At 46.2% G+C, this 12,769-nt stretch overlaps 1 pseudogene; it reads left to right on the top strand.

The window, feature by feature from the left end:
• The first annotated feature begins 940 nt into the window (after positions 1–940).
• Positions 941–1,439, top strand: LOC144942842 (large ribosomal subunit protein eL31 pseudogene; annotated as a pseudogene).
• Positions 1,440–12,769: the final 11,330 nt, after the last annotated feature.

Here is a 12,769-nt window from a genome sequence, read left to right as displayed (position 1 = left end):
CTATGTCTGCGCTATTCTGTAACAAATGCCATCCACGCACAGCATGCAATCTTCCAACTCCCCTCCAAATGTTTCTGGTCAGAAGTTTTCTTGACATTGGCAGTGGTTCAAGTTAAGTGGTCATCTCCATATACTGTATATCAAAGGCAAAGTTGTGAATATGTGTGTCTGTTCAAAATGTTTAGCGTACTTCTTGACATGCAACAAACTGAAATTTGCCATGTGGGTACTTTCCAGACTGTACACCATGCAAACATTATAAAAATACACTTTTGGGGGGGGAGCTCAATAATGCATACATTTTTTTGCACGGCAAGTGAGCTGTGACGTCACATCTGTCACGTGACCCGCGCATTTGGAAGCGTAACGCATTGTAGTGTAGTGGGTAGCGCGCTGCGCTACGAACCCGGCAACCCGAGTTCGATTCCCGCTCACGGCCACCACCGGTGACGATTATTTTTACCGGTCCTGGGCCTCCTCTAGGTCGACTCAGCATCAAACGAGTAACTGCTCTGCTGTGTGAACATCGCCACTGGGGAGACAAAGGCGGCGGGCGTGGTGAATCCATGTCCCGGGCGAAGCCGGGTAGTAAAGCTAGTCTATATATATATTTGTATATGAATAAACATCCGGACGGTATGATATAATGTACCGGGATAAAATTTAGGTTACATATTATGTATTATAAATGGGCAAAAAATAAGTCGTGTCGTATAAAAGGCGTGTTAAATTAACTCGAGACTCAAACATCGCACCCCCTGTCTTTGAGACTTCGAAAATTAACGACTGTGGCCATGCAACCCAAACTAGGGACCACCCATAGAGACACAATGAGATGCACACTCACAGAAACACACAAAGACACACACACACAGAGACTCATACACAGAGATGCATTAAAGACAAGCCACAGTGCGACTGTGGTCATGCAATCCAGGCCATGCACCGTCGTACAGTCAACCGTTGTCGTCTGTGTTCCACCAAAAGAGGAAGAACAGAACAACGCTCTTCGACATCAGCGGCGGCGAAGATGGCGCCAGCCAAGAAGGGTGGCGAGAAAAAGACTCGTTCCACCATCAACGTCCGCAAACGCATCCACGGCATTGGCTTCGAGAAGCGTGCTCCCCGCGCCATCAAGGAGATCCGCAAGTTTGCCGAGAAGGAGATGGGCACTCCCGACGTGCGCATCGATACTCGTCTCAACAAGGCGGTGTGGAGCAAGCGTGTGCGGGACGTGCCGTACCGGATCCGTGCGCGGCTCTCCAGGAAGAGGAATGAGGATGAAGATCCCCCCCCAACAAGTTGTACACTCTTGTCACCTTCGTGCCCGCCACCTCCTTCAAAGGTCTCCAGACCGTCAATGTGGATGAAAGTTAAACAATTTCAAAACATAGATGAATAAACTGTCATTCCCCAAAAAAAAAACCGCCACAAACTCTCTCTCTCTCTCTTAAAGCCCCCTCGTGGCAAGCAGATCTCAACATTGGCATTCATCCCCGGAACATATTGCCGCACGCAAGAATAAAAGATAATGAACTGGAGTAACATTGTCTAGGATGCAAAGTGTTTTAAAATCGACGAGAAGTAAACAAAGTACATTACGTGCATTCGAATATATATGATGTTAAATACATGCACTGGAATACATTGTGTGGCATACAATGTGCTAGATGCACTCGAGTACATTATGTAGCACACAATGCATGATAAATGTACTATACTATGCGATGCATTATACAATGCATGGTGATTGTATTACAATTCGTTATGTACTATATAACATATATTAAATGTAATATACAACTGTTACGCGATATATATTTTTCTGCACATACTGGCACTGCCATCAAGGTGTCAATGCATCCATGAAACAATTATTAATATACATTTGAAGGGACCTTTGCTCACGCGGTGTCCAGCAAAGGTCTCTTTATTGATGACCCGCAGGTAACGCAGCCGGTCGTACAGCAGGTAACGCACGTTCCAGCAACTCCGCACTCGGAACTCCCCACACCCCCTGCTCTCACTTCCTCTTTCTCCCCCTCCCCCCTCCCGGTCTGTCCTGACCGCCAGTCAATCATTGCCCAGGGCTTTGCCCCAGGTGATGACCGACTGTCAAGGCACCTCCAAATCTCCCACACTATCCTTGGTCCCTCTGCTTGTGAGTCCATCCCTGTCCAGGGCTCTTGCCCCAGATGCAGAGGTCGCAACCGGGTTTTGATTCCTTACCCGTACCCGTACCCGGCCGCACCAGGGTCGCAAACGGCTACCCGTACCCGTACCCGGTCGGGTACGGGTAGCCGGGTATCGGGTAGGGTACGGGTATCGGGTACCCGGTTGCGACCTCTGCCCAGATGATGATTGACCGGCAAGGTGTCCCCATGTCTCCAACAATTCACCGAATTGCATTCTTCCTCTTGTCGCACGGCTGACGTAGACCGCAGAGCAACGACAATCAGGTTTAATTGTCTTTTTATATTAAACCCGATCATCTGAGATTGGGAGAAATCCGGTTTAATTGGTTCGAATTGCAGAACCGCACTTCTCAACGATGGGCTTCATCCATTCCAAGCTAAGGAACTCACTGGCGCCCACGATTGTGGAGGAGAAGCTCCTCGTGTTCATCAAGACCAACCTGCCCGCCGCATTCTACGACTACCCCGTGCCCGACGGCCCCCCCCACGAGTACGATAGCAGCACCGACGAGGAAGCAGCCTAAGCCTTGGATCAGAGTTTCGTATTCATTAAACCAGGTTTTAATTCCCCGAAATCGGGTTTCATTGTCTTAAAGAAAAAACCCGATGCCTGCCGCTGGAAAAATCGGGTTTTTTCCACCCAAATGTCGCTGTCACGACGTCTCTTTTGTATATTTGTGGATGGGGGCATTGCGTCATTGTATGTTGTACGGCCTGTTCTGGATGACCACAGTCGCATACTGGAGAGTTTTAAAATTTCCATTGGTGCATCGGGTATACCCCTTTGCCATGGTTTGTGCAGTGGATGCGGTTTAGGGTGGACCATGCGCTTTGTGGAAGATCAAACCATTTGTAATAATCGATGTTCTTGTAATCGTTTGCTGTATAGGCAATAGGCTCATGTGTCTCCTGCAGAAACTAGTGGCCGCTACATTCACCACATTGTATGGAATTGTGCTATTGAATATTCATATGACATTCAGGAAATAAGTATTTCTGCGTGCACTTTTCCATTCTCATCTACAATCTACAAATATAAAACATAGACTATACTATTTACAAAATACAATTGTCCGCTTTGAGTAAAACGCCAAGGTGTCACGTGCACCCCGACAAAGCTAAACAAATACATGAAGTCGTCACGTGAACAAACTTGCTCATGTGTCGTGAAATGTTGTGGTTTGCTGTCCAACACGCCGGGGGTGCTGAAGCAATAATACATTGTCGCGTTTTTGTTCACGTGGCAACTTATTATTCATTTGCCTGTGTCGTCTGGAGGAGGACACACGACACGACGACGGCCGTTTTACTCAAACGGCAGTCTGACCACCTTCCCCTCCCCCCCCCAAAAAACATCGATTAAAAATCACGCATAAACATTAGTCGCGACAGCCTACGTGTCAAATTGCGGTTGGTTTGCCGACAGTTTGTTCGATGTTTTTATCCGTCGTGTCTATATGTAACCGGTGTAGGAGCTTAATGTTAACGAATCACACGTAATCATTGTGAATGGAAGATAATGATGACCATGGGTTGGACCCATAGACTCACGTGCCTGCACAGAAGGCAACCTACCCCTAGGCCTCGGCAGGGTAAGGTAATTGTACCCTTTTTACCGGGTAAAAGGGTAAAGGTGTCGACATGCCAAGGGGTAAGGGTAAAGGGTAGGATAAAGGTAGGCTCGTTGCTTTTTACCTTTTACCTTACCTGCTAAAGGGTAAAAGGTAGGGTAGAGTGATTGTATTGTGGTAAGGTAAAAGGTAGGGTAAAGGTAGGCTCGTTGTTTTTACACTTTTACCTTACCTTGCCGAGGCCTACCTCCACCAGCAGTGTAGTCAATTCAGGGTACAGGGCACCTAATTCAGATGCTGATGGACACTGTTACAATACACGGGTTGAGCAGTGAGGCGTTGTGTAACGTGGGGTCGATTGGTGTGCATCTGATCAAAATTACATATGCACGAATGCTCCTCAGAAGAACATTTTGAAATAAGGAAGTTGCCCTTCCACAACCTTCGGGTGTCCCTCGGTGGTGGAGTCACTCGATCTTCAAGAGGAGGGCAGAACACAACGCAAAATATCCACATTCATCGCCTCCGAACTTGTCTTTTCATTGTTGGCTTTATTAACCGGCGTGTCCCCTCGTTACGATCACGGGAGGAGATGGATAATGCGAGCACGGTTACATCTATCTACAAGAACATAAAATACAATCTTCTTGGTTCTTTCGGTAAAGTCACGTAGAATGGAAATAATAAAATAATAAAAATTTAACATAATAAAATAATTATCACGACGTTTCTCCACCTGAGGACGGCTGCTTGCGTTGTGGCCGAAACCTCGTGAGAATAATTGTATTATGTTTTATTTTTATTATTTTATTTTTTACATTCTACGTGACTTTACTGAAAGAACCAAGAAGATGAATCCCTGCAGTCACGAAAGCTTTAAATCGTAAAATAAAATATAATATTTAGCAGCAGATACCTCTCTGTGCGTCATAACCGCTTTACCAGCAGAGTTGGCGATCGCCAGTAAAACGGAAGTTGATTTTCAAACAGTGTCGTGACACAGTTGGATTTTCATCAAGACTCATGTGGAGTAAACGTGAAGCAATTGTATGTCGCAACCCTATGACTTTGCCCTGAGCATTTGTGCGATGGCGATGATGGTCTGTGGACGATTTGTCGCTTAAAAAAAAAAAACTTCCTTTCTTATGAAAAAAAAATTTGGTACAACCTCGACTGAGCTTGCGAACATCTCAAAGCGCCCATCGTCACCCGAGCTGCACCTCTCCGCAACCTTCTCGTCAACGAAGCGCACATACGGCTCCTGTCGAGTCGATTACACTGGTTAACACACTTTTCTGGCATAAGGTATTCCAAAGGTTTGAAGGTAATTTTTTGGTGCTGATTCCACATCAGGTTATTGAGATATCAAATATTGCATTTTCAATAAAAACTGCAGAAGAAAATTATTAAATAAATGTGGATATCTACATAAAATGATATTGTAAACACACTATCCTAAAAATACAGCACCACATTTTAACACTAAAGCAGTCACTGACTCGCAACAACTTGCAATCATAAGTGACAGAGTTAATTTCAGGTAAAATCAATGAAAATGGGGTATGCCGATAGCATAAAAATGAGATGTGATAGAGCAAATCTGAGATCAGATTTGGAATCAGCACCCTGAAATTAGTCTAAAACAGCTGCAAAAGTCCAGGCCAGAATTTAGTTTTTTTGTTGACCAGTGTTATTAAAACGAGCGTGGCTCGCGGAGTTGCATGGCACCCAGGGCTTACGTTGTGTCGAAATAAACAATCACAAACCGTGTCGACGCTTACGGTGTTACCCCGTATTCTTGCACAGGGGAACTGAGTTTGCAGGTCCACACGGCGTACAGCCGTTTCAATACGGGTAACGACAACAACAAAATGGTCTATTTGTGTTGTGTATCTCCCTTGTGAATGGACTTTGTAGGGCGAACGTTGAGAAGTATAAGGGGCACGAGGTGACCAATAAGGTCTGAATTGGTCCGTAATAAGGTAGGCACTGATAAGGGGTTGACAGGTATGCAATAAGGGACCGTCCATAAATGACGTCACGCGATTTTGGACGATTTTTGACTCCCCCCCTCGTCACACGGCGTCACAAAAAGTTAGACCCCCCCCCCCTCAAATATGAGGTCACAAATCTCTGCCTCCCCCCCCCCCAAATAAAACATGCTTCAAATCGCATTAAACTATTGTCATTGTAGTGCGTATTTAATGGGGCGCTGCACTCTGATGTTGTAGGAGAAAACATTTATTAAAACGTCGATTTAATTAAGTAGAACGTGTCGTCTATATTTATTTAAAGTTGCGCATTTTGATGTGACGTCACATTTCTCAACCCCCCCCCCCTCGTCACACATCGTCACAAATGTCTGACCCCCCCCCCTAGGTGCGTGACGTCATTTATGGACGGCCCCATACAACAAAATGTCCGTGTCATTAACTAATCAGAGACGACTAATAGCTATCACAATTTCTCTTTTTGCCTTTATTTGTCAATTAAAAATGTTACGGAATGAACGGTATGGACTGTATGTACTGTATGGACTGTATGTTGAACTTCTTAAGCGCCGTACGTAGCCAACCGTGCTAATTCGAGGTACGGGGGGAACGATAACAAACTAAACACGATATCTCGTCAGCACACTGTGAATAAGTTACGTGTCCTTCCTTGTTTGATGCCTTTGTTGCAGTATCGGTGCGAGGTGTGCCATTTGTATATTACCACCAAAGTTTCTCACCGAGAAATTATCCACGTTTACAATATATGGGATTTTAAGACGGCGTCTCGCATCTTGTTCAAGTCATCCTTGCGTTTGTTTACCCAGGAAAGCATCACTCGTGTGTGTCATCGCGGCAATCAAAGCTCTTAGCCAACTCGTAGATCAAGTCGACATCACCTGCCATTATTATCTTCTTATCTTATCTTAAATGAATGTATATAGCGCTTTAGCCAAGGTGCTTTACACCGAATTAACAAGGGTGCATGTGAATGTAATGGTAGAGATGATGTGAATGAAACAGATGAGGGGAAGCAATGGGCGAATCTGTGACGCTTGAATTCGGTGAAAGCGAAATTGACGTCAATAGATGATGGTGAATGGATTGAATAAATGAATGGGAGATGGGTGAGAGCCATCCATATAATGGGAGTATGAAGAGGGAACAGTAACGGCGGTGGTGGTTACGAGGGGGAGACTGAGGGGTCGTGGGGTGAGCGAGTTGGTAACGATAAGTGAGTTTTGAGTGCGGAGTGGGAACTCAGTGAGCGAAGGTGACTGCTTCACGTGGAGGGGAGAGTTTGTTCCAGCGAAGGGGGGGGGGGCGAGAGGAGAGAAAAAGCGAAAGCGTGGATTGAGCACAGGAGAAAGATAGCATAGATTGAGAACGTAGTCTGCCATCCAAGTACTATTATATTCACAATAAAGGCTTTTTTTGGTTCGATCGTGTAAGCATATACGTGTCGTAACCCGCCACCACCCGACACAGCCAACCAGTACGGGTTGTCACCTTGCTAGCCAGGCTGGAACCTGCTTAGCATCCGACGAGTGGCCGCTACATTCACGACGATGTTGATGTTGAATTTAATTAAATTCACGCGATCCCGTACGAGCCGCAATGTTCGGCGTAATAACCGAGCAACAACAGCAGGGGGACATCCCCGGCCCCTTCGGGATGAGAGATGAAAGAGCGAGCGACAGGTGAAGTTCCTCACGGCGACGGCGACGACGATGATGATGATGATATTGCGTTTTAATTGCACAAGGAGTGCAAAGGGTTGGCGGAGGAGGCGTGTGTCTGTGTGTGAACGAGTTAGGTGCGGGCAGCGGTAGCCGCGAGTTTGTGTTGTTGTTGTTGTCATTGTTGCTGTTGTTGTTGTGATACTGTCGTTGGCAGTGGTCCATGAGCACAAATGACAAATAACGCAACGCAGTCGTTAGTAACACTGCCCTGAAATGAAAATCATAGCCCATGACTGGAGGTAGAACCCCCCCCACCCTCTCGTGCGTGACACCCCCCCCCCACCCCCTCGTGCGTGACACCCCCCCCCCACCCCCTCGTGCGTGACACCCCCCCCCACCCCCTCGTGCGTGACACCCCCCCCCCCACCCCCTCGTGCGTGACACCCCCCCCCCACCCCCTCGTGCGTGACACCCCCCCCCCACCCCCTCGTGCGTGACACCCCCCCCCCACCCCCTCGTGCGTGACACCCCCCCCCCACCCCCTCGTGCGTGACACCCCCCCCCCACCCCCTCGTTCGTAGAATACGGTATGAAGACAATGCGTGCAAAAGTCGATTTCTAAAGGCCGCAGTCAAATGTCACCAACTAACGGTCGTTATTACATCGATGCGCTTCGAGAAAAAGAAGGACACTTAGAAACTGCTCGCGATACCTTTGAAGAGTGAGTCAAAACGATCCGCAGTGAACGATTTCGAAAAGGGGAAAAGAAACGACGTGACGGGCAAAGAACGCGTGAGAATGGAAGCATGGCGAGAGATAGAGAGAGAGACGCACGTGTGGGATTATGACACCGATGGACTGAAATAGACATTCGCCGCAGTGGCGATGTAACTTTACATCATCGGCTCATGGGGGATGTGGGAAACGGTCAGGTGGGGGGGGGGCCCAATGTTTGATTTGAGCGATTTGCGGAAGCCAAACGTGACCGCTCTGATTAAATACAAATACAACGTGTGCACGTTAATGAAAGTATTTTCGCAACACCAAAAAAAACATTGAAACCGCGTTTGAAATACGTTTTCGTTCTTTGACACTGTTGTTGAAAACTTCTCTCACTCGGTGGTTGTCAATGGGGCCTCAACTCGTAGCTTTGGCCATCAGACACCCCCTGCCCCCACCACGCTCGTTGCTCTACTGACTCACCGATTTAGAGAAGTCGCGCCCGATAACCACATCACATCGACTGCCGCAAAGTGGGCTCGTGCAGCACACGTCAAGAGGTGGTGGTCGACGGTCAATATTAAAGGACGGCAGAGGTGGGACAAAGTCATTGTTATGCAAGTCCAAGTCGAGTCGCAAGTCATCAAATTCATGACTCGAGTCTGACTCGAGTCCAAGTCACATGACTCGAGTCCACATCTCAGAGGTGGGACAAAGTCATTGTTATGCAAGTCCAAGTCGAGTCGCAAGTCATCAAATTCATGACTCGAGTCTGACTCGAGTCCAAGTCACATGACTCGAGTCCACACCTCTGAAGGACGGTACTATTTGTTTTTTTCGGTAAAGTCACGTAGGTAAAAAATAAAAATAAATAAAATCACGACGTTTCGGGCGCAACACAAGCGTCCTTCCTCGGGTGGGGACAACTTATCGAAAGCACACCGCTTAAGTGTGACTGATGAAGGGCGCTTGTGTTGCGCCCGAAACGTCGTGATTTAATTGATTTTAATTTTTCACCCACGTGACTTTACCGAAAAAACCAAAGAGTATGAATCCTTGCAGTCGCCAAAACTTCAAATCTAGAACTCTAGGACAGAGTGGAAGCCCCAATAGGACCCCTCCCCCTCCCCCCAACACGAGATGGAGTGGTAAAAATGAAGGTGGCATAGCAGGTGCTGGATAGATTGTGGCATCGTGGGGCCGTGAGAGATTGCGAGGGGCGTGAGTGACGCCTTCTTCATCCATTCGGCCGTGGGTATGGAACAGGTGTCGGCAACCCCAGAAGCGTAACGAGAAGAGACATTTGTTTCGAGTTCGGTGAGAAAAAACAACGACCCACCTCAATGTCTCAAGAGCAGCATGGACAACGGTCACGAAGCGGTCCTTAAAGAGATGCATGCGGCTCTTTAAGGACCTCCTGTGCGAGATCAAAGCTGCATATGCTGATTTATTTTTTGATGGAAGTGTGTACAGGTTAGTTGCTCAATTACTCATGGACGTTTCCGGTAAGGGTGCGCGTTTCCAACCTCTATGCGTACATTTGTGCACGTGGTTCTTTCGGTAAAGTCACGTAGATAAAAATAAAATAAAATAAATCACGACGTTTCGATCGCAACACAGGCAATCCTCATCAAATCGAGGTTGTGCACGTCTGTTGAACCACTTTCGCACCCTCGTACGTAACCAACCTCGATAACATTAGTCAACAAAAAAACTTTTTTTTCTGGCCTGGACTTTTGCAGCTGTTTTAGACTAATTTCAGGGTGCTGATTCCAAATCTGATCTCAGATTTGCTCTATCACATCTCATTTTTATGTTATCGGCATACCCAATTTTAATTGATTTTACCCGAAATTAACTCCGTCACTTATGATTGCAAGTTGTTGCGAGTCAGTGACTGCTTTAGTGTTAAAATATGGTGCTGTATTTTTAGAATAGTGTGTTTATAATATAATTTTATGTAGATATCCACATTTATTTAATATTTTTCTTCTGCAGTTTTTATTGAAAATGCAATATTTGATATCTCAAAAACCTGATGTGATCGACAAAAACTGATGCCAGATTTGGAATCAACACCCCAAATGTATCTTAATTTGGAGCTTTCGTGACTGCATAAATTACTCTTTGGTTCTTTCGGTAAAGTCACGTATAAAGATAAAATAATAAATTAAATACTGGGCATACGACGTTTCGATTGCAACACAAGCAATCGTCATCAGGTATAAATGAAATAGAAACACAAATCTAGTTGGAATACCTTATGCCAGAAAAAGTGTGTTGACCAGTGAGGTGCGGGTGCAAGAAAAAACAAACGAAACACGAAAAGCATTCGATGATGACGATGCTGCTGATGTAATCGCGATGATATCACCAGCAGCCATTATCAATCCACTGCTGAATGGAGTCTTCCCCACGCCGTTGCCCCCCCCCCCCCCACCGATCACCCTCCCTCCTGCCCCACATTGTCCCACGATTTCACGATGCCTCTCTCGTGCAACGCGACCCGAGCTCAGAACTCCACGCGCTCTCTCGTTACATTCCTCTCGGGCGCTTTTTATTTACACGATTTCTCTTAACTCACTCACTCTGTCTGTTGTTGTTGTTGTCGTTGTTGTATCCTCAAATCTTGTAACTCGATTTTAACCCACTTCCCAATGTGGTATCGACTGCAAACTTGGTATACTCATGTCATACTCATGACAATACTATTTTCTATCATAAAAAATGAAAAAAATATTTGTAAACAATTTTTGTATACGTTATGTTTCGGCTTGGGTCTAATTGTCCACGGTAAACTCACATTGGCTGTAATTAACCACGGCCCCTTACATTATGGCAAGCTTCGGGGCCACTTCTTAGAGTCGTGGAGTTCTTCCATTACTAGTAGGGTACATTTCATGATAGCGTGTTTGAAAAAACAAGTTTTTTTTAAATATAACTTTTTACTCTCCGACGTGCAAATCTCTGCTCGTTGATTTCCACCGGACGAGAACGACCCTTGCTGCGCTGGGAACGTTCGCGTTAGTCACGCGTGCCTCGATCATTTACATTACGATGATTTCATTGTTCTAGTTTATGGGTAATTATGATCATTTGTGGATTTTTTAAAGAAACGATGTCACCGGATCTTTACGTCCGCATCAGAACATTTGACGGGGAAGGAAGTAACATACCGTGGAGATAATAATATATTAAATTCAACATTCGATCATCATCATCAGCAGCAGCAGAAGCAGCAGCCGTGATCAAACTACTGCTGGATATATAGTACGAGTGGAGCTGTTTGCGCAGTTGTAAGCGCACTGCAATATGAACGGATTTCACAAATTCGAATACCAGCCATTGCTAACACGAGCGGCGAGTGATACCTTACCTGATAACGGACGCTTGTGTTGCGCCCGAAACGTCGTGATTTATTTTATTTTCTACCTACGTGACTTTACCGAAAGAACCAAAGAGTATGGATTCCTGCAATCACGAAAGCTTCAAATCAAGATCGGTCCCACCAACCCACACGTGATCGATTGGTGAAGTGTGGGTCAAACAATTCACGTGATCGATTTGGTGTGGGGGAGAACGTCATTCAGCAGTAGAGAGATCACGGCCGACGGTGATGACGATTGTTTATTTTTTAGGTGTGAAGGAACCGGCGTTCCCGGATAAATGACAAACACAATCGTCTCCTAGTCAATCGTCTATCGCTACTACCATGGTAAATAGCAGAGGTGGGACAAAGTCATTGTTATGCAAGTCCAAGTCGAGTCGCAAGTCATCAAATTCATGACTCGAGTCTGACTCGAGTCCAAGTCACATGACTCGAGTCCACACCTCTGGTAAATAGCGTCCCCGTGAAGTTTACTCATTGATTGCTCCACCCATGTTGAGGACTCTATCTAGCAGACATGGACTGTCTTGTCTCATCCACACACTGTGTTAAACAACCCCTCATTAACCACACTGTGTTAAACAATCACTCACTCACCCACTCACTCACCCACTCACTCACCACACTGTGTTAAACAATCACTCACTCACCCACTCACTCACCACACTGTGTTAAACAACAACACACTCACCCACCCACTCACCACACTGTGTTAAACAACCACTCACTCACCCACTCACTCACCACACTGTGTAAAACAACCACTCACTCACCCACTCACTCACCACACTGTGTTAAACAATCACTCACTCACCCACTCACTCACCCACTCACTCACCACACTGTGTTAAACCACCACTCACTCACCACACTGTGTTAAACAATCACTCACTCACCCACTCACTCACCCACTCACTCACCACACTGTGTTAAACAATCACTCACTCACCCACTCACTCACCACACTGTGTTAAACAACAACACACTCACCCACCCACTCACCACACTGTGTTAAACAACCACTCACTCACCCACTCACTCACCACACTGTGTTAAACAACCACTCACTCATCACACTGTGTTAAACAATCACTCACTCACCCACTCACTCACCCACTCACTCACCACACTGTGTTAAACAACAACACACTCACCCACCCACTCACCACACTGTGTTAAACAACCACTCACTCACCACACTGTGTTAAACAACCACTCACTC

Source organism: Lampetra fluviatilis, chromosome 28, assembly GCF_964198595.1.
Source record: "Lampetra fluviatilis chromosome 28, kcLamFluv1.1, whole genome shotgun sequence".
NCBI lineage: Eukaryota > Metazoa > Chordata > Hyperoartia > Petromyzontiformes > Petromyzontidae > Lampetra > Lampetra fluviatilis.
This window is presented reverse-complemented; position numbering and strand designations above follow the sequence as displayed.